This window comes from Zootermopsis nevadensis, unplaced genomic scaffold (genome assembly GCF_977971745.1).
Source record: "Zootermopsis nevadensis isolate Lab colony 2312 unplaced genomic scaffold, Znev_1.0 Znev_ptg000061l, whole genome shotgun sequence".
NCBI classification, from domain to species: Eukaryota; Metazoa; Arthropoda; class Insecta; order Blattodea; family Termopsidae; genus Zootermopsis; species Zootermopsis nevadensis.
In genome coordinates this window covers 6163153-6187879 of record NW_028259192.1, presented here as the reverse complement: position 1 = coordinate 6187879, position 24727 = coordinate 6163153, and the positions used below count along the sequence as shown (strand labels likewise).

The 24727-nt window shown below is 39.0% G+C and overlaps 1 long non-coding RNA gene across 1 annotated transcript in view; it reads left to right on the top strand.

Moving 5' to 3' along the window:
- Positions 1-5147: 5147 nt before the first annotated feature.
- Positions 5148-24727, top strand: part of LOC147871157 (uncharacterized) — a 28888-nt gene continuing 9308 nt past the window's right edge. Inside the window, exon 1 of the long non-coding RNA XR_015532717.1 lies at positions 5148-6232. This is a non-coding gene — a long non-coding RNA (uncharacterized LOC147871157). The remainder of the gene's footprint in view (positions 6233-24727) is intronic.

The window sequence follows — 24727 nt, the reverse complement described above, 5'->3', positions numbered from 1 at the left end:
CAGCAGTTTCTTATATTCTGGAAATTTTTATATGAAAAAGATATGTGAGATACAATTTTATCCTGAATATACTTCGTATTAGTTTGAGGGTACCCCATATTCTATTTCAGAATATTCTATTGTAGATTCTCATCCGGTTTATACCTGCATTTAATGCATATAATCTCAAAGAATTATGTTTAACTCATAAGTTTACTGCAGAATATTGATAAAAATCAAGGTAGAAAGTGATGAGGTTTACACACCATCGACTTTTCCATAATAAAGGATGAATGGAAGGTAAGCCTCCTTTTAACCAAATTATTTATGGTTCTTATCTGTTTGAGTGTATGTACAAATATATCCATACATGCATGCATGTACTTCTGTCTTATGGTAACTGTTTTATAAAAACAACATTTCTGCAACATAATAATTGTGTATGTGTAACTGTATGGATTCGGTGAAAGATGAACCTCATTCAGACAGTGAGACTTGTCAGGATGGAAATCAGGTCATCAGTGTAAAAGCTGAGGATGTCTCAGATATGGAAATTGAAAAACACCATGTGACAATAACATTTCCAGTTATAAAGGATAAACAGGAGGTATGTCCATTAAAGTGTCAATTGTCCTCATGTGTGTCAGTCCATCCAAATGAAAAAAGTCCCTTCTGATGAATAAATTTTGAAATTGTATCTAGGTTATGAATGGTATCACAGACAATCTTCAGACATTTGTAGATCCTGCTAATTATTCTACAGATGGAATCAAAGCACTGTGTTTGTTTTCGCAGTACACTCAGGCTCTACCCCATCCTTCTGAAGTAAGGAAGAGACAGTTTTATTAGGGTATGCTGAATTACCAGATTGTACTCTCAGTAGATCTTATTTTGGATGGATGTATTATGTATTCCCATTTTCCTTCTTCTCATCATAAGTGATATCACTGAAAGAATAAAATTTAAATCCATACTCTGAACTACTTTGTTGTTTTTTGTGTCATTCATCTTGTCGTTAAGTTTGATAATTGTGTAACTGCAGCGTGTGTCATTAGGGGAGAGAGGGGCTTTGTGGAATAAGAAGAGACTTCCCAAAAGTGAAGTGGAATGAAATCTCCACTCGCAGTTTACATTATTTCTGGGATTTTAGATTTATTGGTGGCACTGTAATTTCTGACAGTGACAGTGATAGTTACATGGAATATTGTGCACTGTTTGATAGTTTTACTAAATGTTTTGAACATGAAATTAAAAGACAAGCACCCAACGGGGAGACATAAAAATGGGTGCAACAAATTACAAGAGATGTCACAGAAGAACATGGGAAAACTGAGAAGAGGTGTGGAAGAAAGATACATGTTTATCTACAGAGTGGCACTGTCTTATGAAGATAAAGACTGCAGTGTGTTAAAATTCACTGAATGTGGAAATGTTAAATAATATTAACACCTATTTGGAAAGTACTATTTATATTTCTCCAAAATATGGAATCCAAACCTGGCTAATTCTGTTGGTAGAAATATGTTTTTATAAAAATTAAAATTTGTAAGGAGTGGTCATCTTGGTAGTTCAACTATAAAGTTTGGAAAGTGGTTTATTGGAACAGTCATTATTACTGTAGATTGTACATCACTTCGTCTGAACAGTAAATTTTATTTGTTTTCTGTTACTTATTAAGGCATGAAAATATGCTAGAATTCTTAGTAACAAATAGAGAAAGGTTCATGTTGTCGGTCAAAATATTTCTAAAAATCTGGTTTATTTATTTAGGTTAATTTTTGGAATTTACATTCACATTAGCAAATCATGACTGCATATATCCCCACTTCTTGATATTTTGACTCTGATTGGTTAACTTTTTGCTTGCATGTTGCAGGAAGCCCAATCATTTTGCTATAGGTTTTCTAATAACAATTCTGGCTGGATAGAAAGAACTAGAGTATGTATGTTATGATATGGGATGACAATCCAGGGATAGTTGGCATAAGTGACTTTTCTTCTATTCCGAGCATTAGAGAAATTTTTTTTTGAACCTCATAAGTACCATGCTGTCATTCAGAAGTCCATTTGATATGTGTCAAAGTTCAGGCCTGACAAGAAACCCAACTTTCTGTTACAAGTATCAAGGAACTAAATGAACTAGCAAATTGACATCTTCCTATCCCACTGCATCTAGAGTAATATATTTGCCAAGTTTGGGTGCATACGTTTTAATACAGTGACCTACCATTCAAAGTTAGAACACATTATGCGATTGAAGATCATGGGTTGAATTCAAGGGCTCCAAAATATTTAATTTCTTGCTATAAGTAGCCATCAAGTGATTGAACCAGCAAATTTACATGTAGCTATCCCACTGTGTAAAAAAATGTGTTTACTATGTAATTCAGATCCAACCTGGTACAGAGTAAGAACCAAGATGACTTGAGTGACTTGGCATTTAATGTTTGAGTATGATGTTAAATTGGGGGCTGAAGTTTGAGTTCAGGGACTCCAGATTACTTTATATACCTCAGTGAATTAACTGTTGTAAACTGCTATGTGGACTTCAAATTCTTGCACACGTTCCACTAAATTTGGGTCAGGTAATGGTGTTTGGTAGAAAAACCTATCGTGTTGCTTTCAAACTCATTCTTCTTCTTTATGTTAAGTTTATCATAATTCTTTTCTTCAGCAGAGTCCTTAGAATGATCATGAACTTAAGCATGGTGGGGGACATCCCATTTCCTGTGATGTGTGTAATAAATCTTTCGCTTGGAAGAGTTGTCTGAAGAAGCATCTTTTCTTACATCGATATCCTGTGATGTGTGTGACAGATCAGTCAGTGGAGTCATCAGAAGAGACATTAGAGCATGTAACATGGATAGTGTCCATGTTTCTGTGTGTGTATGTGCACTAAACAGAGTGATCTCAAGAATCATTAATGTATGTTTTGGTGTTTTTCCTATCGTGTGTAATACGTCGTTTCATTGTCAGGGTACTCCGTGGAGACGTAATTGTATACACAGCATCCGTATCACGTGATTTCTGCTTTGAGTTTCTGAACAAATGTCATCTTATTCATAACTGATGTGTGTGTAAGAACATGTTCTGGAATTGGTGTAACGTGTTGCAAAAGAGGAAATGTACTGTGAAAAAGTGGTAGAAATGAACAGATCTAAGAATTTCAGTGAAACTTGTCAACATTCGCAGCCTAACATCTGTGATAAATTTATTAAGAAGTTTCATCCATTATTAAGTGGTTCTTATATCTGTCATAAAATGCCATCTAGGATCACTTCATTGATGGCTTTAATAAAATCATTCTGAAAGACCGAAGATGTGCCCTTGAAAACAGTGGCTGCCTCTAACTGGTCACTCACAAGAGGATCATAATCTTCGAGCAGTTGCAAAGATTCTATATAGTTACCTCTATCAAGGAGTGATTCAGATTGACAGTAACCTCTAAATGGCAACAGCCAACCCTTTCAATCATCTAAGCATGTCTCGATTGTATTTTTCATTTTTTTGTGAAGTTATGAGGTTAGGAGAGGCCCCTCAAATAGAAATATTTTGACTTTCTTGAAGCAGCAAGCATGGCCAGCTAGGCAGTTTTTCCAGATTATTACAAAAGTAATAAAGCAAAACATACAAATTCTTACTGTGCATTTCTTTTCTTGTTCTTATATACATTCTTAAGGCTGGGTGAAGATGGGCTGAGTTTCCCATATTCTATTATTTTCATTTTCTTCTTAACAACAGTTTCTTCTAAAAATATCCTGAATAACATTTTTATCTACTTCCCACAAACTCGCTGTTTAGTACCAAAAAGTATAAGGATGCCAAAAATAATATTCTTAAAACAAAGGGACTAATTTGCCATCATTACAAGAATCTTGTATGAAAGGAGAAGTACCTGCACAGAACACACCTCAACTGAGTTACAGTCGTTCTGTGCTCAAAGGGCAAATTCTCTTTTTTTCTTCGCTCTGAAGCAAGCATGAATGCGAAGACTGGAACCTCTGGTCCAGTGATGAAACATTCTGCTCCTCTAGTGCATGAAAACATGATCAAATGGTGTAGCAGTCAAACTGCTTAATTGATAAAGCCACATCCAAGCAAACAGTAAAGCTTGTATGGAAAGGAGACGAGAAAACTTCACGTATTCCTCCAATTTTAGTGGACTGGTGGCACACTACTAGCCAGACCACTGAAAACAACAACCCTTACCCTTTTCTCTATAAGACAAACCACTAAAATTTTGGGCTTGGTCTCCCTCACTTGGCAGGCGGAGGACACAATTCTTCTCCACCTTCCTCCAGAAGTTTGTAACAAGAAATCCAAATTCTTCAGATTTCTGTTAATGCACACAACAGTGAACTTCAGATATAACAATGTGTTTCCTTTGTCATGGACACAAAACATAAAATGAAAAGCAGAAAGCACCCACAGAAATGGGGTTAGCATTTGACACTGATTTGAGATGGGCACAAGGAAGACAAGCAGAAGCAGAATTGCAGCAACAACAAGAGGCCAAAATTGGGAAAAGTCAAAATGGGGACTTTGGCAACTTTCAGAATTCAGAACAGCTGTTCACAGACTTACGGGGCATGAGACAAGCCTGAGGAAAGTTACTTTATGACAAGCAATAAAAAGTCAAGTCAGACAAATAACAGCCCTTCCTGATCCAGTGTTGCTCTATAAGAAAGAGACCTTTCACTCTAACTTCTAAGGCAAATTCTACAAGTCATATGTTAGCTACAGCTGAACATAACCTCCAATAATATGGTACGAAAAAGCACAGTAGTAGAGTGTTAAAGGGGAAGAGGCTATGCAAAGCTCGTGAAATATTGGCCACCTAATAACAGGACCTGCTCTCCAATAAACAAATGTGTCAATTGTAAACCAACCATTACGTCACGTAGTATTCTAGTGACGGGTGACCATAGGCTGCATCAACTTTACGCACTGCATTATAATTTTCTTATACAATTAATAATGTACGTATGCACAACAAATACTTTAAGATTAACAAACAAACACAGCAATAACCAAATTCAAGATTTCTGTCTTCTGGGTTGTTGCGCCGTGTAGTATGGTCGATGTTTACCAACATTTCTGAGGTCGTACTGCCTCTGTCATCAGGGCGATAAATACTACACAGTGCAACAACCCAGAAGACAGAAATCTTCATACTCAAAGCTGTGAAAACCTCAAATCTTACAAGCAAATTCAAATTTAACAGAAATACTTTTCAACGACTTGAGTAAAAATAGTCTGGCCAATACGTGTTCATTCCATACAACTGAAGTTACAGAGGTGCCATCACCAGATAAATCACACAGCCCTCCAGACTGATTTGTGCTTGCAGAAAAAAGATATACGCAAGTTCCTAATCCCACGCTTAACACATTCTCTGAAGACCAGTCAACAAGATTGAGGTAAAAGTCATCTTGGAAGTCAGGGGCATCCAACAAATTTCAAAAAAATTTATTTTCGCTTTTCATGCCATTTGTAACCATTTTTAAATTTTTCAAAATTTTCGAAAAATGCGTGAAAATGTCCAAAAGGTGCACAAAACTAAAAAAAGTGAAAAATTCCAACTTTAAAATTTCTAAATTTTTTCAAAATTATCAAAACTTCGACAAAAATTTTAAAATTTTCGAAAAATGCAGGAAAATGTCCAACAGGCGCACAAAACTAAAAAAACCTGAAAAATTCCGACTTCAAAATTTTTCTCGAAAATATTTAGTTATTTTCGCTTTTCATACAATTTGCAGCATTTTTCGATTTTTCGAAAAATTTTAAAAGTTCAAATTTTTCAGTTTTCCCTACTCGATACCTATTTTAACCTGTCAATACCCGACATGATCACTTCAACACCTGCCATCTGCCAGATGTTGCCTCTGCCTCAACCAGTCTCTGCTGATATCGGTCTGTGCCTCACCCAACTCTTTTTGACACGTTCTGTGCTTCTCCCGGGCCCTGCTAGAACCGGTCTGTGCCTCACAGTATCTCTGACTCGGTCTGTACACCACACGATCTATGCCTGACTCGGTAATGATATAGATGTGTGTATAAGTGAAAGTGTTAGTGGGCTTAATTAATCGTAACATAACCTAGAGGCTAAAACAAAACAAAAGTGCTGTGATGTCGATATAAGATTGACTTTTGCCATAAGGTGTATTGGAAAGTCAACAAACGCTGCAGCCATTTGTGCTTTCATGGTCCTACCGGCTCTACCAGTGTGCTTCTCAATCAAAGCCTGAAAGAGGTAAGTGATGAAAACATGAACAAAAAACAGTAGAGGAAGCTAAAGAACTCAGTGATAGAAGCAGTGGACGGCTCTTTGCGTAAGAGAAGCCACACGTTTATCTAATTGGTGAAACTGCATTAGATCGTGGAAAGGTAATTTATGATTTAGTAAACACGGGATAAGATAGAATGATGATCACTCATCTAATTATTGCGATTGTGATGGAGGCTCAAGGTAATTGAAGGGACCTATAGGTTGAGGAATGTAAACTATTTGGTTGGGGAGATTCAGACCGATTTATGAAAAGTCGATCAAGTTGTGGAGTTTTAATTGAAATGAAATGTGTGTATGACACTTTCAGGGATCAAAAGAGTTGTCAGTGGAACCACGGTTCTGGAGAATTTGACGTAAATACGTCTATACGGAAAGGAAGTTAATTTATTGGTTTTATTCGAAATATTTGCTTTATACATGCTTTACAATTGAGATAAGTTTGATTAAGACATTGCTTATTTAACTTGAATTAGTTACGCTTAAAATGGGTCTGTGGTAGATGAATGTAAAGTAATGTAATGTAATGAAATGTAATGTAAGGTAATGTAATGTAATGTAAGGTAAGGTAATGTTATGAAATGTTTCCTAGGTAACAACAATACCGAGTAAATAGATGTTCCTTAGGTAACCATTATTGTCATTTGTTGATAAACAGATGAAGTTTCCTAGGTAACCATTGTTGTTTATTTGTTGATAAACCATTGTTACACTTTTCCTTTCACTTTTTCGTTCCACTTTTTGCCGAATGACACTGACCCTAAAATATAGACGTATTTACGTAAAAAAACAACATAAAACTGAAACGTGGGAAATCATTTTTGGGGTGAGGTGATTTTTTTACTTCCATCCTAATTATTTTCCTTAGGTTCGTTTTAGTACACTCATTAATTTTTATGTGTTGCTCTGCTTTCTTCTAGGCCGTATTTATGTTATCGTTCCAATATTTTACAGCCAAAGTACACATCTGTCGTCTATTTCAACTTTCACCCATTTTTACGTCCGTCGTGTTTATTTATTCTGCTCGAAATTCTTATATTTTGTTCTTTCATGAAATTACAGTAGATTCCGGTTAAATGGGCCAATCTTTTAATCCGGGCAGCCGTTTATTTGGGACAAATCTTAAAGAAAAAACCTTTTTAACTCTTTACATGGAACTTCGCATAATTGGGACAAAGTGTTCTAGTCCCGATGCGTCCCAATTAACCGGAATCCACTGTATTTAGTTTCGTATTGGCTCTCTGAAGGTCGTCTTCGTTTTCTACCGCCAACAGATTCCTGTCTGAAGGTATGAAGGGAAGAGACCTCTTCGAAGACTTGGATGAACAGGGAAGAATAACATATCAAAATGGAAGTAACGTAAAGTAAAGTTTGTCCCACTATACGCCATGTAGGCGTTTGGGGTGAGTGGAGGTATAGCTCCTCTCTTCCTTGACCTCGGCACTAGATGGGGGTGGGTGGTCAGCATCACGCCCCGGCCGGCTTTACCCCCGGGAAAGGACCCCGGTACCCATTGTAGAGGAGGCTGGGTGGGCCCCAGAGCCGGTCTGGACGCAGAGGCTAGAGGAAAAATCCTCTGCCCCAGTCGGGGATCGAACCCCGGCCGTCCAGCCCGTAGCTAGTCACTATACTGACTGAGCTATCACGGTACCTCTCGCATGCTAAGCGAGCGCTCTACCATCTGAGATACGCCCCCGGTTATATCAAAATGGACAGCCATTATAATTCTTATGTGCCGTGGGATGTGGACGGTTACGCGTTGTAGAGATAGGTTTGGAATAACTTTTTCCGGAACAGATATTTCGTAACGGTTAACGTCCGTTTTGTCATTGACAGTATTTTGACATAAAAACACGAATTTTGTATCCGACTCAAATCGTTGTTCGTGTTCAGTCTACTTGCTGCTGTTTAATGTGGTCTCAGGATGGGAAATTCTGCTAGGAAAGAACGTCTGATCTTTGTAATTGGCTTATATTTCCATTTCTTTTTGCGCTGTTGTCCTTAGTAGAAACACAAACTTCAATGCAGTGGATTCCGGTTAATTGGGACGCATCGGGACTAGAACACTTTGGCCCAATCATGCGAAGTTCCACGTAAAGAGTTAAAAAGGTTTGTTCTTTAAGATTTGTCCTAAATAAACAGCTGCCTCGATCATCCGTTCATTCCGCAAATTTCTGATGCCATTGGGGAACGTGTCACTTTTTATGTGAATTGCTTTGTAACCCACTTTTCATTAGCAAAATGATTCTCCAGATTAATACAAATGCTCTTTTTATATGAGGTAGAATTATTGCTTGCGGCTGCTAGTATCGAGTTCAGCGTTGGTACTTCTTTCTAAAGTAGAATTTATTAACTTTCTACTCTGATAGAAATCACGGAGTTCACACCTACACAGTTTATTACTATCATTATACTTTTCTATCTCTTACTCAGAATCATCGGTGGACCTTGTTCTGCTTTTCTAATATTAAAAATTTAAATGTTTTTAAAACTACCAGTTGGTACCCCTTGCCCACACTTTGTTCGTTGTCATCACCGATAACACTTGAGTTCCGACTTGAACTCGTTGAAGTCTGCTTCGAGTGTGCCGGTAGCTCAGTCAGTAAAGTAGTTGACCAAGAAGTTTGATCCCCGGTATCAACAAACGATTTTCGAAACCGGCTCCATAGCCCACTCGGACTTATGTCCTCGATCTACTGCGTCGCGCTAACTCAACCCCATCTAGTGAGGAGGTCAAGAACGAGTAGTAGCTGTTTGTACATCCAGGCGGCATTACGGCATGTATCGGGGAAATCTTTGCTTACTTTTACTTACATATTTCGAGGCCTACAGATTTTGAGATGTGTTATTATTTGTTTAACAGATGTTTATAATGCATCTACGAAATGTAATGGAGATCACGAGGTGTAACTCTGGGATTGTGTGGATATGGTAAAAGACTGAATTCTAATCGGGCCACGTTATATTATTGTTGCAACTGTAAATGTGCGAGAGAATATTATTCTGAAAATTAAAATTAATTTTTGGTATCAGTTTGTTAGGCCTGTAGATTATTTGTTTGCATTTTTTCAGTGGGCCTAATTGACGTTTCGCACAGCTTGCCATATTTGAAATTGTTATTTCATGATCAGTATGTTATAAATTGTTTCGAAATATGTTTGTGATCCATACCAAATTTCACGCCCTTACTAAATCTCTGTCAAACTGAAAGTTAAAGACAAATTTTTCGCACAGCTGACGTGTTGATATTTCAGAATAATATGAAGAGCTGGAACTGCTTTTCAACAGAATAGCATTAGACTCTGCGTCCACAGTCAACCTCATGTTGCAATAAGGTAATTAGGTGGTTATCAATGCTCTTATGGTATTACCAGTATAACAGCGTTAACCACGCACAGTTTATTAGACCTACGCGTTGCTTCTAATGTATGTCGACCTTCTTTCACGTCTGGTAAGGACTTGACAAACTCTTCCTGAAAATAATAACGATTATGCACAGTTTCCGTTACAGATCGAGTTACGTGAAATGGCCCCGGGAATAATTTGTAACGTTCGTTCAGTAAAAGGTACTGTTTTATACGCAGTACGGTAGAAGTGTATTATAAATATTAAGGCTGTCTTCTGGGTTGTTACGCCATGCGGTCTCGTACAAATTTACGGACGTTTCAGACGTTTATATTTCACTCTGAAACGTCTGCCAATTTCTACGAGATTACACTACACGGCATCACAGAAGTCAGTCACGGTCATAAGAGTCGGCGTCAGGACCTGTTTAAATAACCCTGCTTTTACGAACACAGCGCGGCGAGGGGATGGTTTATGAAGTGATATATTTCTTGAAGTCGAAGAGTGGACGTGAAATCTCTGGAGTGGCGTGCAGTCTGTGCCGGAAGAGATTCTTCAGGTGTGATAATGCCCAGTGAAAGTTACTCCGGCAACACCGTTGCAACTATCGTTTGACCCACATATGATCTTCACATGTCGGTCTACTGCTCCATAATTTTGACGGCCGAGATCAGCCTATCAGCGCAGCTGCGCTGGTGGATTTGTAGGTTAAAAGTCAACTCAGCAGTCAGTACGTTGAACAACAAATCAGACGTAAATCTGCAATGTAAATTATGAAATAATATGACCTTGATTTTCGTAATGAATTTTCTTCCCACTCGGTTCTTGTCGTATTTTATCTGGTACCTCAGTAACTCGGTTACTAATGACTCGTTTTGTGAAAGCGAAATGTATATAAACCACTTAAGGCACTGGCAGACAGTCGCCGTTCATTTCTGTCGATGTGATGGCGTTACGATCTGCTTAATGCGCAAATCAATACAATGTACAGAATAGAACTTCAGACGCCGAAAGAGACCAAAACCGAATTCTGGTCAGAATTTTAGTATTTCGACATTGTACGCAATATGAGTACCTGGTGAAATTTCGGTACATTTATTTGCACTTTAATTTTACAAGAATGAACATCGCGAAGTTTTAAACATTATAAATAGCCCAATTAGGCCTAAAAATCATTCCTCGAGGATATGCATTTCTCAAGTTAGTGGGTTTCACCCCCCCTCGACGTCTCCCACAAGATTTATTACCAATTCAAAGCTTTCATGTGTCATCCTGTGGAATTATTTAAATATTTCACTGTCCTGGTTTAGTTCTCTGGCTACAACAAAGCTGCCAAGTTCACAGCTTTTGTTTAAGTGCGGATGCACTCAGCATTTCATTTTCGTTGTCTTCTTGTTTCGGTATTCTCACACACCACAAAACCACAATGACCTCATCTGATGAAGTTTCGTGCCATAAACGCAACCCCAAAACAGTCACGTAAATTTTAAGCAGGTCTCCAACCCCCCCCCCCTCCGCGACACAAGAGTCAAGGTCACCCTTGGTGCTACGTCAGTTGCAGGTGCGAACATCATGTGTTCACGAAGAGGCATGTCCATTCTCTGACATCATTTCGCATCTAAATCGTCTGCTGCCAATTTTTACAGAAAAGTACAGAATAAGTCAACAGTACACCGACTCAAAACTAAATTTCCTTGCGAATTAAAATACAAACCACCTCGTTTCTTTTGTTACACTGGTGTCACAAACCTTTATATTTACTGATGTAGTTAAGGTTGTGTTTTGAATGGAGCGTCGTATTAAGCGGATCGTCTAAACTGTGCTAGATCCATTGTTAGTATCATATATATGTCTATCAATCGTCACATCACGCTAGTATCACGACAGCAGTCTGTGAAAGTTTAAAAGAACCCACATCTCCCTGCACAATTTCTGACGAGCCACGAAGTCTTTGTTTTAGGTTAGGTTTCTTGCCGGGTAAACAGTTGCGTGTCAGCGGTGGCTCTGAATTAATTACTCAGGCTACTTAATACAAGTTGAAAAACTTATATAATTATGTTAATGATTTACTGTACTAGGGCTAGTGTATCAGGAACAGAAATCAGGTCGCTTCCGACGCTTCAGGGAACACGTCATTCTGGGCCGCACTGCGTTTTGTTTTTGTTGTCAGAATGAGAAGCGATGGTCATTTGCTGTGTAGCGTAGCTTCTCTTTCTGACCGCTGCGTTCTAGAATGTCGCTAGCTTCGTTCTAGCGTCCATGTCATAACAGCATGATCATTTGTGCCGAAGTCTACTGTGTAAGACATTCTAATACCTAATCCTGCATGATGGATCAATTATGCAGCAAACCGAAATATAAAATTTAGGTTCTGTTAGTACAAGTTTTGTTTTTAAACATATAAACATCCTATAATGAGATATTCGTTCAGAAAAAATCCACTTCTGTTCAGAATATATTAGTAACTTGACGTAGATCTGCAAGAAGCAGGTTTGATAGATAACACTCAACAGAAACAGTCAAGTAGAATCAGGGATCACCACGGGAAGTTGAGGATGGCAGTTGGGTAGGATAGGTTGTGAAATGCACATCACTACCCCATGAAATTATTAAAAAACTACATACCATGTGGACGAAAAAATCCTGGATAACCGCAGAAGAGACTTCTAGACTACGTGGCCGGTACAGGTCAATATGACTAACTCCTTGACTGATGATGATGATGATATATAGAATCTAATAGCCTACGAGGTGCGATCGGAAAGTTTCCAGACTGTGTCAATAGCGGGCGAACCGGATGTAGTACGAGCTTCTGACTTTAGGGGGTGCGGCCTACATTCATAGTGAATCAGTGTGCCAGCCGGCATCATCGAATTAGCATTTGTTTCTTAGTTACGGGCGTTTGGGTAGTGCATTACACCGACTCTCCTGCGATTTCGGAATGGCGTGTGCATCAAATTTTGCCAAAGACTCGCCGAAACGGCTACGGAAACCTATGAAATGCTAAAGCAGGCATTTGGGGATTCCGCAATGGGTCGTGCACAAACTTTTGTGTGGCATTCACGTTTTAAAAATGTCAATGATGACGAGCGTTCTGGACGACCATCTTCGAGCACAACGCCCGAAAATGTTACGAAGATTCGGCAGGCCATTCACGAAGATCGACGTCGTACCATCAACGACTTGTGCGACATTGTTGGGATAGGCTATGGGACCTGTCAGCTGATTCTAAAGGAAGAACTCCACATGCGACGCATCCTGTCTGAGGACCAGAAGCAGAATCGACTTCTCGTTTGTCAGGAGCTCAAAGATCTTGCAAGAACCGACCCCAACTTCCTTTCTAAGCTCCGTGTGACTTCTTCCTCTTCCCAAAGATGAAAATTCAGCTAAAGGGAAGGAGATTTGAGACGATAGAAGAGATTCAGGCAGAATCGCAGATGGTGCTTGACAGGCTGACAAAGAAAGATTTCCAGGGATGCTTCCAGGCTTGGCAGCGGCGCTGGGATCGTTGTGTTCACTCCCAGGGGAACTATTTCGAGGGTGATGGATGAATTTAATACCTGAGATAAGTGTACGGGTTTTTATAGGCGCAGTCTAGAAACTTTCCGATCGCACCTCGTACATACAAATATGCAAACACGATCTGATTTCTGACACGTAGTTCGCGTCTCTTAGAGGCTTTTAACGCCAACCTCAGTTATACGAGCTGGACCATAATGTAACAAACGAGTAAACGGATACCGAATCATGACCATGTATTTGTTGTTTGAGAACTATGACTGCCAATATTTTGGCAAGAATTACTTTACTTTTTAACTGTCGCAAATAACTGGAGACGTTGAGTTTACTTTAAAAGGACCGAATATATTTTCCGAGGAAAATGACCATAATTTTAAGGAACTCCCCCACCATGTATCTTCTAAGATTAGTTTCATTTAATAGAACTGCACATCTGAATTGAAAGTACACAAATAGACAGGAAGTTTAACAAGATGGTAATAGATATTTAATTCAGGGTTTCGCAACCTGCGGACCGCCGATGTGTTGTGTGTGGCCAGCGTACAACTTTTATAATTTATATATTAACCTGAGACCCCACTTAATGTACCTGTACCTTGTCGTGGTGGTGGGGCTTGAGTACCTCAGTGACCCCAAGAGCTACTGGTATGGCCTTCCTAGCCAGATTGGTCGAGGGGGAGAGGTCAGACTAAGACAGGTACACTGGTCCTCCAGGTTGGGGGTTGGTCGCAGGGCTAACAACCTTGCACCATAATAAGGAAGATGTTTTGAAACCTCAATCAAAGCCTCGGACAGACGGACCTAACAGAGGACCGAATTGAAGAGGCAATGGACCGAATACGGACCGGAGAGCCATAGAATAAGAAGAGAAGATATTAACCTGAGTAATAGTTAACCTGATATCTGAAAACGCGTTTTGTCTGTCAGTATTTGTGAGTTCCTATCGCTGTGAGCAACTTTTATCTTTGGTCTTAATTAAGAACTTTACACTATGAAAAGTGCCGCGTCATACTAATAAACAATTGAAAGGATGAATGCGAATCGTAATAAGACGAATTAAACTTCATGGTGAAGAGCAGTTTTAGATTGATGTTCGGATATGTGTGAGCGGATGGAGGACGAGGTACGTAGCCTTCCTGGGTTGTTTCTTAACGCTGGTTCAGGGCCGTGGATTTAAATGTGTAAGGAAGTCGTCAAGGCGATCTTGGGCCTCAGCAAAGGAACGGCAGTTTCCTCATTATTAAGGATGCGCATTGATAAGCGCTTGTCACACTCCGTTAAACGTTAACACCGCCGTAGTCGAACTGCGGACAGCATGAAATGTAGGTTAAGCTCGCCTAAGTTAGTTACTAAGTAGAGGTTAAGTTTATTTAACGTGAATAATCATCCGTAGTTAAGATTTTAAACATAATCAGCTATAAGTCTGGATTATTTTCATGACACTCTTGCATATTTTTCGGGAGGTCCTGGGTTCAAATAGCGGCCCGAAGTCCGGCTATTCTGACTGTGGCTTTTCGTAGTTTTCCTCAGTCTGTCCACGCAAATGCCGGGATAGTAATTCAAATTAGACCGCGAACTGTTCCTTCCGTTTCGTTTCTAAATCCGTATTCATTAGTCACTGTCATTTGACGGTATGAAGTCTGAGCAGATGAGAGCGTCGTTAAATAAACCACAAATATACATTTCTTGACAGTCGAAAATGTCGGGATCAAACGTTCTGATTACTTAGTCCGTCTTCCCGGGTGACAACAGAGTCGAGAACACTCACTTTTAGTGAATTAGAAATCTACTTAACTGCCATCAGACCAATTTGACTGATTACGCTGATTTATATAAATGTTGGTAGTTGAATTTACTCCATACAAGGGGCAACAGTTGTACCACCCTGACTAGATTATTATCGATTTTGATATTGGAGTTTTATCCATGACAGACACATAATATTTTATCGCTGTGACGTATTTACAAAAATTCTTAGTTTTTATTTCTTTCAGTTTTGCCCCAGTCCGCTGGATAGTTCTGGGTCATTGCACACTGATATTAGACAGCCTCTGCGTTCTACAGTTCGATACAGATGTGTTATTCACTCAGTAAGTTGCTTGGTAATTAGTAAATTAAAAATTCTCGGTTAAAGACCCAAACAGTTTGAAATGGTTATATTATGAAAAATTCACCATCGGACTGCAGCTCCAAGCGTTCTTGGGACTTCCAGCCATTTGTCCTCTGAAGGAAGAATCAGAGACTTTGAGCTTCTTTTTTTTTTTAAAAAAAAGTTATTTTCAGATGTGTTTGAGAGAGTCGGGAAATTAAACTCGCGACATGATGTACCACGTTAAAGTGAGGATGGTGGTAAGATTATTTGAAGGAGAAAGGGTACATTCTTTTAAAAAAATAGGAACAGAAAACCTTAACCCCAAGGAGCAGAGTCCTTATTAAGAAGGTAATAGGCGCTTATCTGAAATTATCCGCCATTTTTTTTAACCCTTAAGTTCATTACAGTATACAGCAAGAAATAATTAAAAACTGAACACAAAACAAAATAAAATGTACAGTGTTCACATGAAACACGAAATTCTGACTTGTGCTTTGGATCATAAACACAGATGCTGTTTGCTGCTCGTGAACAATTATCTGTATTAAACTGTCGGTGATATTTGAGGTTATCACAGCGACGAATATGAAGATGGCAGTTGTCGTGTAGTCTGGCAGATGTTCTGGTTTAAGAGGTTAGGTTTCTGTCTGCATCATCACTGTGATGGTCATCTCAGAAGACAGGTCGCGTGACATTCAGTTAGAAGAATATTTTACTGCATGGACAGCTAGTTGTCAAATTTTATTTATTTCCGTTTGGGTATTTTACTAATATCGTTTGTCTGAGAAACAAACCGAGAGTGACGCCAGTAAGGTGGAGTGTGCGTCGACTTGCGATTGATCTTAGTTCGATATCTCGATCGATATACGAATGTAGCGTCAGCATGTACTCTCACGCACGTTGGCTTGTCTGATCCTTATTACGATCGGTTTTAAAAGAATCATTCATCGCAATTGTGGTTAGCTCAGTGTAGCTATAACCGCAGTGACTTCTGAGGACTGTGGTTTCAGCGTTTTAATTACGAGGGGTACAATTTCCCGGAAGAGTAATCCACTGTGGTATGTACAGTCCACAGTTCAGGAGAAAAGCCCTGCTAGGAATTCGATATACGCGCATGCGCAAGATTTCGCGGTGAGTGACGACCCATCCTAAAAGCATTCGTTCCACAACCACTGAACGAACAACAGACGACAGGCTTTCATGTGTTCTAATGGGTACAGATTTAAGATTACCTCACAGCGGCACAGCGATTTAATCTAGAATATTATCGCAACACCCACAGAACACATTAGAGGTGCGCTCACTACACGCTACTCTTAACTGCTTGATGTTTTCAGTCTGTGTGTAGTAGCCTTAAACTCTGACGTATCACACTTCCCACCAATAGCAGCCCTCTGGTCCAGCTGATAAGTAACATTCCCTCCGCACCGCACCAGAAACGACTTTCCTTTGCAGGGATTTTCTCGTCATCTGTGGACAGTACAGCCATGACTCTTTAGAAAACCGATAGGGCGTGTACTCACTCCGGGCGGCGTAAGTTTGCTGATAACTGCGATAGGAGCACATAGTAGCTGTTGTTAGATAATATTAAGCCTCTTCTGCGCGCTATTTTATAGTGGCAAAGAGATGTGGTAGTCAGTGACCAGTCTACTGTAGGGTTTAGATAAGAAGGCCTGTGGTGAGAGTTAACCAATCAGCATCTGTCATGTTCCGAAATCCTAACCGCTTTCTCTCGCGGCTTTCACAGCTATTGTACGTAATATGAACTTTGCTTGAGTGACGGTTCAGTGTGTGTAACACTGGAAGTCGATACGCCCATACGAAATATTTTGCACAGACAAGCTGCAGACTTTGTTTTTGATCGGTTTTTATCCTTCTGCATCGATTATTACAAACCTAAAAGAACACGGAACTGTTCCCAAACATAAGTAGCTTCCCTTAGACTAAAAGTGAGTTGGTATAAACACCAATATACAACCGCACATAATAGATACTTCCAGTACCGAAGCGCAAGCAAGACTGGATCCGATTGGTTCCCCTGAAGTGACGTCACATCTTACACCATAGTGAGTGTGCGGTGGCAAGGTTAACTAACACAGCCTTGCGGCTTGGCGGACATCTAAGGACAAAAGTGATAAGCCTTTTGATATGACTGGCTGTATATACTATCTCAAGGGACATTCAGATGTACTGTGAGGCGCTGCTAATTCTTCAGGATATCTCCTACTTCCGCCCTTTTCTCCACTTTTCCCCAGTTTACAGGGCCATGAAGTTGAAAATCGAAGACCAGAATCCATGCTTGGACCCGGATGACTGATTGACCTATTAATTGGTTCACTGGTTTAGTATGACTGGGCAGTGTGTGTGTGTGTGCTCTCATAAAATGGAAAAGTCGTTGAACTTACAGACAAACGAATTTGTACAAAATGTCATTTTCTACACATTGGTTGTCAGGGCCAAATATTGTTCCTTCACTGTAAATTTTGTAGTGATTACTCGGTCGCCAGAGAATCTTTACTGCGAATTGTAATCCTTAACCCCCAGAAAATTCATCCCATCTGCAAAACAGCTGTAAATTCAGAAGTCAGAAATAAGTTTTTAACGGCTCTGACAATGGGATATTAAATCAGTCATAATGGGTTTCTGGATTTTATGAATCGTATAGTATTCTGAAAAGAACCAGCTTTTCGGAAATCGAGTCTGATTCCGTCCTCTGGTGAAAAGGTGAGGAGAATCAGATCTGAGGACAGTAGCACAGCTAAAGTTCTTACACTCTCAAGGGCATACATATTACAGGACGCAACACAAAGGTACAACCTAGACAACCAAAAACCTAACTTAGGGCGGAGTCCTGCGCAGGCGCAAGACATCCCTTGCTAGGTAACACGCAGTGCTGGAAATGGTAAACATAGACTTATAAGATAGTGTAATTGCGTCATATTGTGAATATTATAACAATTATTTATTTTAATCCGTCTGATCACAATATTTAAAATTTCTTACTGATACTTTCTAACTATAATTTATATATTTTGCATTTTATTCTCTAAATTCTTTTATAAATTCTTTCAAATTCCTTAGTGTTCCTTTCAATCATTTACTTACAGGCCGATATGTACATCTAATAACATTTAAGAAAAACAACATCTTCGCCCAAAAATGGAAAAACAAACGTAATGAAACATCACCAAAAACTACAGAAATCATAATTGAGTTTTAAGTTCTTAGATATATTTTACACCTGATGATGGTTTTATAAAAACGGAAACATGTTGTGTAAATGTTCCGAAATGTAAATCGATCAATCGATACGGAACATGAATGATATTTTATTATCTTAATTATAACAAATTTTAAATATTGTGATCAGACGGATTAAAATAAATAATAGACTTATAACTAAAACGGCACGTGGCTGGGTTGCTTTAAATCCACGAACTCTTGAAACTTTGTTTGTTGACAGTGTGACAATATGATTTTGTAACCGATGTCCGCTTGAGTAAACACAAATATACGCTACAAGGATTTTGGGACATCCTGTTTTGTCATACAAAACGATTTCATTCTACGAAACTTCGGCTAGTTTTTCTTTAATTCTTTGGAAGTGACATTTACTCCGCTTTCAAGTCCAGGTAACAACAAAGCGATGGCGAAACCGTTACTGTGGCAACGAAGAAGGAAGTACACTTTATGACTTTTGTCGGTAACCCCCTATTCCGCCATGTGATCACGGAAAGAAAGCCAGTAGACGGGCCAAACACCTTTCTGCCCTTCGGAACTCGAACCGATGATTGCGTTACATTTGACAAAGTTCCTCCATGTTATAAAATACAAGTAAACAGAAATACGTTTTTTGAAGTGAACCCTTCAACAGCGGTTATTTGTGACAGTCAACGCATTGAACTAAGAGCGTAAAACTCAGACATTACTTAAAATTTACAGCGACATTTCATCCAGACAGGATACAATGATTGTTTGTTAGAGTATCGTTTGTGATAACGAGGAACACAAGGTGAAAGTGAGGTCTGTCTTACGCTTTTATGTGACACACCTACGAAGCTAATGAAAAATTAGTAGAAAGGGTAAACCTCTAGACACTTTAATGGCCAGCTTCCTTTCACAAAGGACACTCGCTGGAGTTAAGGGAGATTATTCGTTCCTTACTCTTCTATTTTAATGCTCACCTTATCTTAATCTGGTGAACGTTTTAAAAATCGGGCTGTGAAAGTCGAGTTATCGGAATGTAAACATTTCACCTTTTTTCAAGGAAAATACCAGTCTCATGCCAGAAGACGGTCGTCATGTATACTGTTACTGGTACATACAGGGTGATTAAATGTTGCGTTGCATTTCATAATTTTGAGGTTATGTTGAACGATAATAAAAAAAGTAAATACGATTGGCAATGTGCACTGTTTGCAGTTTAGTGATGTCCAAAAGGCGACCCTCACGTCTTTAATGTTCTTAAACTGTCAAAGGCTTCTGGTTACGAAATAGAGACTTGCATTAGTACATGACTTCTTTTCTTAACAGTAATTCAGCTTCTACAGTAGCTTTCTTCGTGTAGATGAGTAGTCCCCAAAAAATCGGTACGAAAAATACGTCTTCCCGTAACAACCGTGTATGGAAGATGGTTACATCAAGGATGGGAATTTTACGTATAAGTATGATCCAAGAAATTTGCAAAAATCATCGATTTTAAAGGGATGTAAATCGAAACAGAGACGTTTTCGGACCAATGACTATTCGCATTTGTGACTTCTTTATGAATACACAACAAAAACTCAAATTTATGAAAGGAAATTTTGAATCACCCTGTATAGGGAGGAGTAAATGCTGGTACCACGATAGTTTACGTTTCTATTCTGAAGGGTTTTGTTGGTGGTGTAATACAATCTTGATTTTTTGGTTTTCGGACTTTGTCCATCGTCTAATTTTATAAAATTACATAGCATTTTATAAGTGTCCTTCGCCTTTATCACACCCGAAGACGAGGACAGATCTAGTCCTTAAAACATTGTGTAATTTTATAACATCAGACGATGCACAAAGCCAAAAAATTCAACATTCCATATAGTTTAGTAAAATTAAATTTAAGTATTCAGGCATCCCAGGAATTTGATATGTAGGGGTAGACGTAGATTTTACTCGTGTTGGTTCTCAAGGGAACTTCAGTTGTTACTGAGTTGTGTTGCTCGCCATCAACTCTGATGACTTGTTCGATAAAGACAGAAGAGCATCTTTATAATCTGGGATCGAAATTATTTCACGTCAATAATTATGCTACGTCAGGCGGAAGAACTGTGTTGTTTATTATTTTTTTAAAAGTTCGCTTACACAGTTTACTTGAAGCACGCACAAAACTGAAGTTACAATGGGGTAACACAACACGATGAAAGTTTGATACAATTCTTTTCTGTAATGGACTCCCAGTGTCTCTTCGTCTTGTTTCTAAGCGACCATATCCGGTTTCTTACAGAACATAAAGTTATCTATGTCCAGTACTGCTTTGTTACTTAAGTTTTGTTGCGGGCCTGTCGCGAACTTTTTGGATTTTATGCAACTCCATTTCTGATTACATGCATGCAGTCGAAATACTGAACATGTTTTCATTACGAATCCATACTCCTGACAAAAAGTCTTAATATTAAAGCAGTTTATTAAAAATATAGTATAATTTTTGTCACGCTAAGAATTTTCGTTTCGGTTAGCAGCTAAGACGATGAATGACTCTGAAAAATATGGCAGTAATAATTTTTCGAATTTACACTTCTGTTAATTTATTCGTGAATACCATTTTAATTCGTTACCGCCTTGTACAAATACAGTGGAACCTCGATATACCGCGCCTTGTTACACCACGGACACGGATAAACCACGGCTGTGATAATGTCTCCCCTTACGATTACATATGTTTTATATATTTCACATATAACGCGGGTAGTTAATAACGTGGCTACTGATCTGTCCCCAGAAAACCGCGTCTCGGGTTCGATTCCCGGTGGTGCTCAGATTTATAACTTGTGTTGGGCAAGGCTGTGGTCTAGGCAACACGGAGTTTTCCTCCGGGGGCTTCCCCTGTTTCTCCGTGGCATCCCAACAATTACTCCATTCACACACAGAAGAAGGCAATGGCAAACCACTTCTGGATCATCTGCCAAGAACGTATATGAACAGGTCCCAGTCCGAGAAAAGGATGGAAGGATCCTGTTCATATGGACCTGTCGTCAGACAGAACACTAAATAATAATAAGCCACGGTGGTCTAGCGGTTAGAAAGCTGGCCTTGTAATCCTGGGGTCCCGGGTACGATTCCCGGTGGTGCCCGAATTTATAACTTGTGTTGGGCAAGGCCGTTTTCTAGGCAACACGGAGTTTTCCTCCGGGGGCTTCCCCGGTTTCTCCGTGGCATCCCAACAATTACTCCACTCACACACAGAAGAAGGCAATGGCAAACCACTTCTGGATCATCTGCCAAGAACGTATATGAACAGGTCTCAGTCCGAGAAAAGGAGGGAAGGATCCTGTTCATATGGACCTGTCGTCAGACAGAACACTAAATAAATAAAAATAAATTAAAGTTTTTACTACTAAATCAGTTTCTTTTATAGACTAATCTGATAAGGTACAGGTTATGTAAATATAAATTAATTTTTTTGAATAGTTGAACAGTAACACGGAATTGATTTCAAGTTCGATTTTTCGCTACAACTGGCCAAAGCAGGATGCTGCTACTGTAAACTTTTCCTGACCAACAATACTTATCAACAGAAACAATGCTGTAGGGACCTAGCCATTGGCGTCATGCTTAGTTTATCTGTTATTTAGAAAGGGGTTTTCACTATTTTGTCACATGTGAATATATTAGTGGTTTTAAAAGCTGCCCCAGTGCTAGGTGTCACGCGCACCGAGCGTTATCAGTGCATTAGCTGAGACCTTCCTTCGTGTTTTGCTTCGATGTCTCCGGTTTATCTAGCCAACGAACATGGTTGCTTTCTGCGTGTATATGGAATGTTCTGGGACTCAGATCTCGATTGCACATCTCCACTTTTCCTGGTCGCTTGTGTTCCCTGTAATACAACACTCGAAAGTTTCCGGGTTCAGATATCGACCAAGAAATCGGTGGTTTGTTCATTTCCTCGACGCAAATTACGAAATAATTTCTTAAAAGTAGGTCACACCGAATCCTTCAATATATAGGCATATCTCGTTTTATTGCGTTTCGCAGATATTGCGTTTTTTACGAATTGAAGGTTTGTGGCAACCCTGCGTCGAACAAGTCTATCGGCGCCATTTTTAGAACAGCATGTGCTCACTTCCTGTCTCTGTGTCACATTTTGGTAATTCTCGCATTGTTTTTTTAGACATAATTCTTTGACATTGTATTGTATTAACATTGTATTTGGTTTGTTTTCCTTCGACGATTTTCCTGTCGAATACGAATTTTACTAACCACTCTTTTGCTAAGTACCAAAGCCGCGTAGTTAATGCAGCCGGAGCCTAAATCCTATCCTTAAATTTTACTTTTTGATTAAATGTTGATTTAAAGCCAAGTCCATTACATTTGATATTCCTAACCTTCCACGAATCAAGGAATTTAATATTCCACTAATTAATGATTTAAAACAAAACTAGTAGACAGAAATCTTCAGATTCACCGCCGTGAAAACCTTAAATATTAAATAGAACAAAGTTAATGAACTGGATATTCGTCATTGTCAACATACTAAACAAATCTTAACCAGAATTTGAAAACTGTATTTTAACTTAGTATTTACCAGATGTAATTATTGTCGTAACTCAGAATCCTCCTTTGTAGCAACGGGACGTGTGGCCTCAAGGTGAGGTAAGAAGGCTTATATTACGCGTTTATCCATTTAAAACATGAAGACTATAGTAACGAAGTGATAAGTAACAGCTTATGTCGATTAGTATTTATTAGCAACACTTCTGAAGCTGGCTGGTTAATTGGCAGCTGTACGGCCTAAATTACTTGCCCGTTTTTTAAAATTAAACGCTGTCAGCTCAGGAGGAAAAATATCAAACTGTGGTATTCGATTGGATGGTTGATAATAAAGATTAATTTCGTGTTCTTCCCTGTGACCCACCATTTGTTAAGGACATTAAACCTCTTCTTCAACGTTAGCATCAACTTCTTTGTTGCATTGTGTTTTTAAAGGAGACTGATTCATTATGATATGAACGTTGCACCGAGTTTTGAAATGCCACTACTGAAATTTATGATATGTTATTTTAGGATTTGATTTTGTGTTTTAGTTCCACGTGTTCGTGTTAAGAGCCCTGAATACCAGGTAAAGTTCAGTCCATCCATCACTCGTGGTCAGTGGCTTGAGAGTTTTTCCTTGAAAATTTTCACTTTATAAAACAGAGTTGTGTGAATTTACTGTTTTGAAAACAAATGAACAAGAAGGCCTCTTGTTCGATGTTCATGTTGTTACTGAAGTCACGGATCCAAGGCCTCTTAATCAGACCCAGTTTTGTTTCTCTTATGCAAACTGGAAGGCCTTGCAGCTGTACCGTTATTCAGTGCTAGATAACTATCTGAATTAATCTACTGACACCGCCCGAAATAAGTACCAGGTGAGCAATGCATATTTTAAAACACAAGGAATCTTTGCAACGAAAGTCAAATTTACTGTTCCACTGAAGCAAACTGTTTTCTGGACATTATCCATCGTCCAATACCAAATAAAATCAATTAAACCACGACGACGTTTAGGAGATGGGACTCTATCTCCGTCTTCAGGTGAAACCTGTTCTGTTGGGCCCAATCGAAAAGAGCTAATTCCTATCTCCGGAGATAGAGTCCCATCTCCGAAACGTCGTCGTGGTTTAATTGGTTTTTGATCTCACTGCTGTGTCTTGGCGTGTCAGACTTGAAAAATTCTGCATTTCTTCAGCTGTTTTATTCTGACATCTTCATTACAACGTTTTTCTATTTCCAAAATATCTTTATTATTATGTATTATAAATGGGTGTGCGTGTTTGACTCAGAAAATTGTAGACGCCTTATAATAAAGAGCCCAATATTTCACGAGTTAGTATGCAGAATATTTGTCTATGAAATATGTTGACCTGGTTCTATGTAGAATAAGGTTACTTTATTGTAATAGAACTTTATTATTTAAAAATACCCAAGCAGTGTTTATTATGACTGATTTTTTAAGTAGAATATTGATGTTCTTTGGTAGAGAGACTGTTTTATGTTGCTATGGAGATTCTTTTGGAATAATCCCAGTAGACGACAGGAATACTGAAATTTTTGGTGCTGCATCTGTATCCTGGGGTCCCGGGTTCGATTCCCGGCGGTGCCCGAATTTATAACTTGTGTTGGGCAAGGCCGTGGTCTAGGCAACAAGGAGTTTTCCTCCGGAGGCTTCCCCGGTTTCTCCGTGGCATCCCAACAATTACTCCATTCACACACAGAAGAAGGCAATGGCAAACCACTTCTGGATCATCTGCCAAGAACGTATATGAACAGGTCCC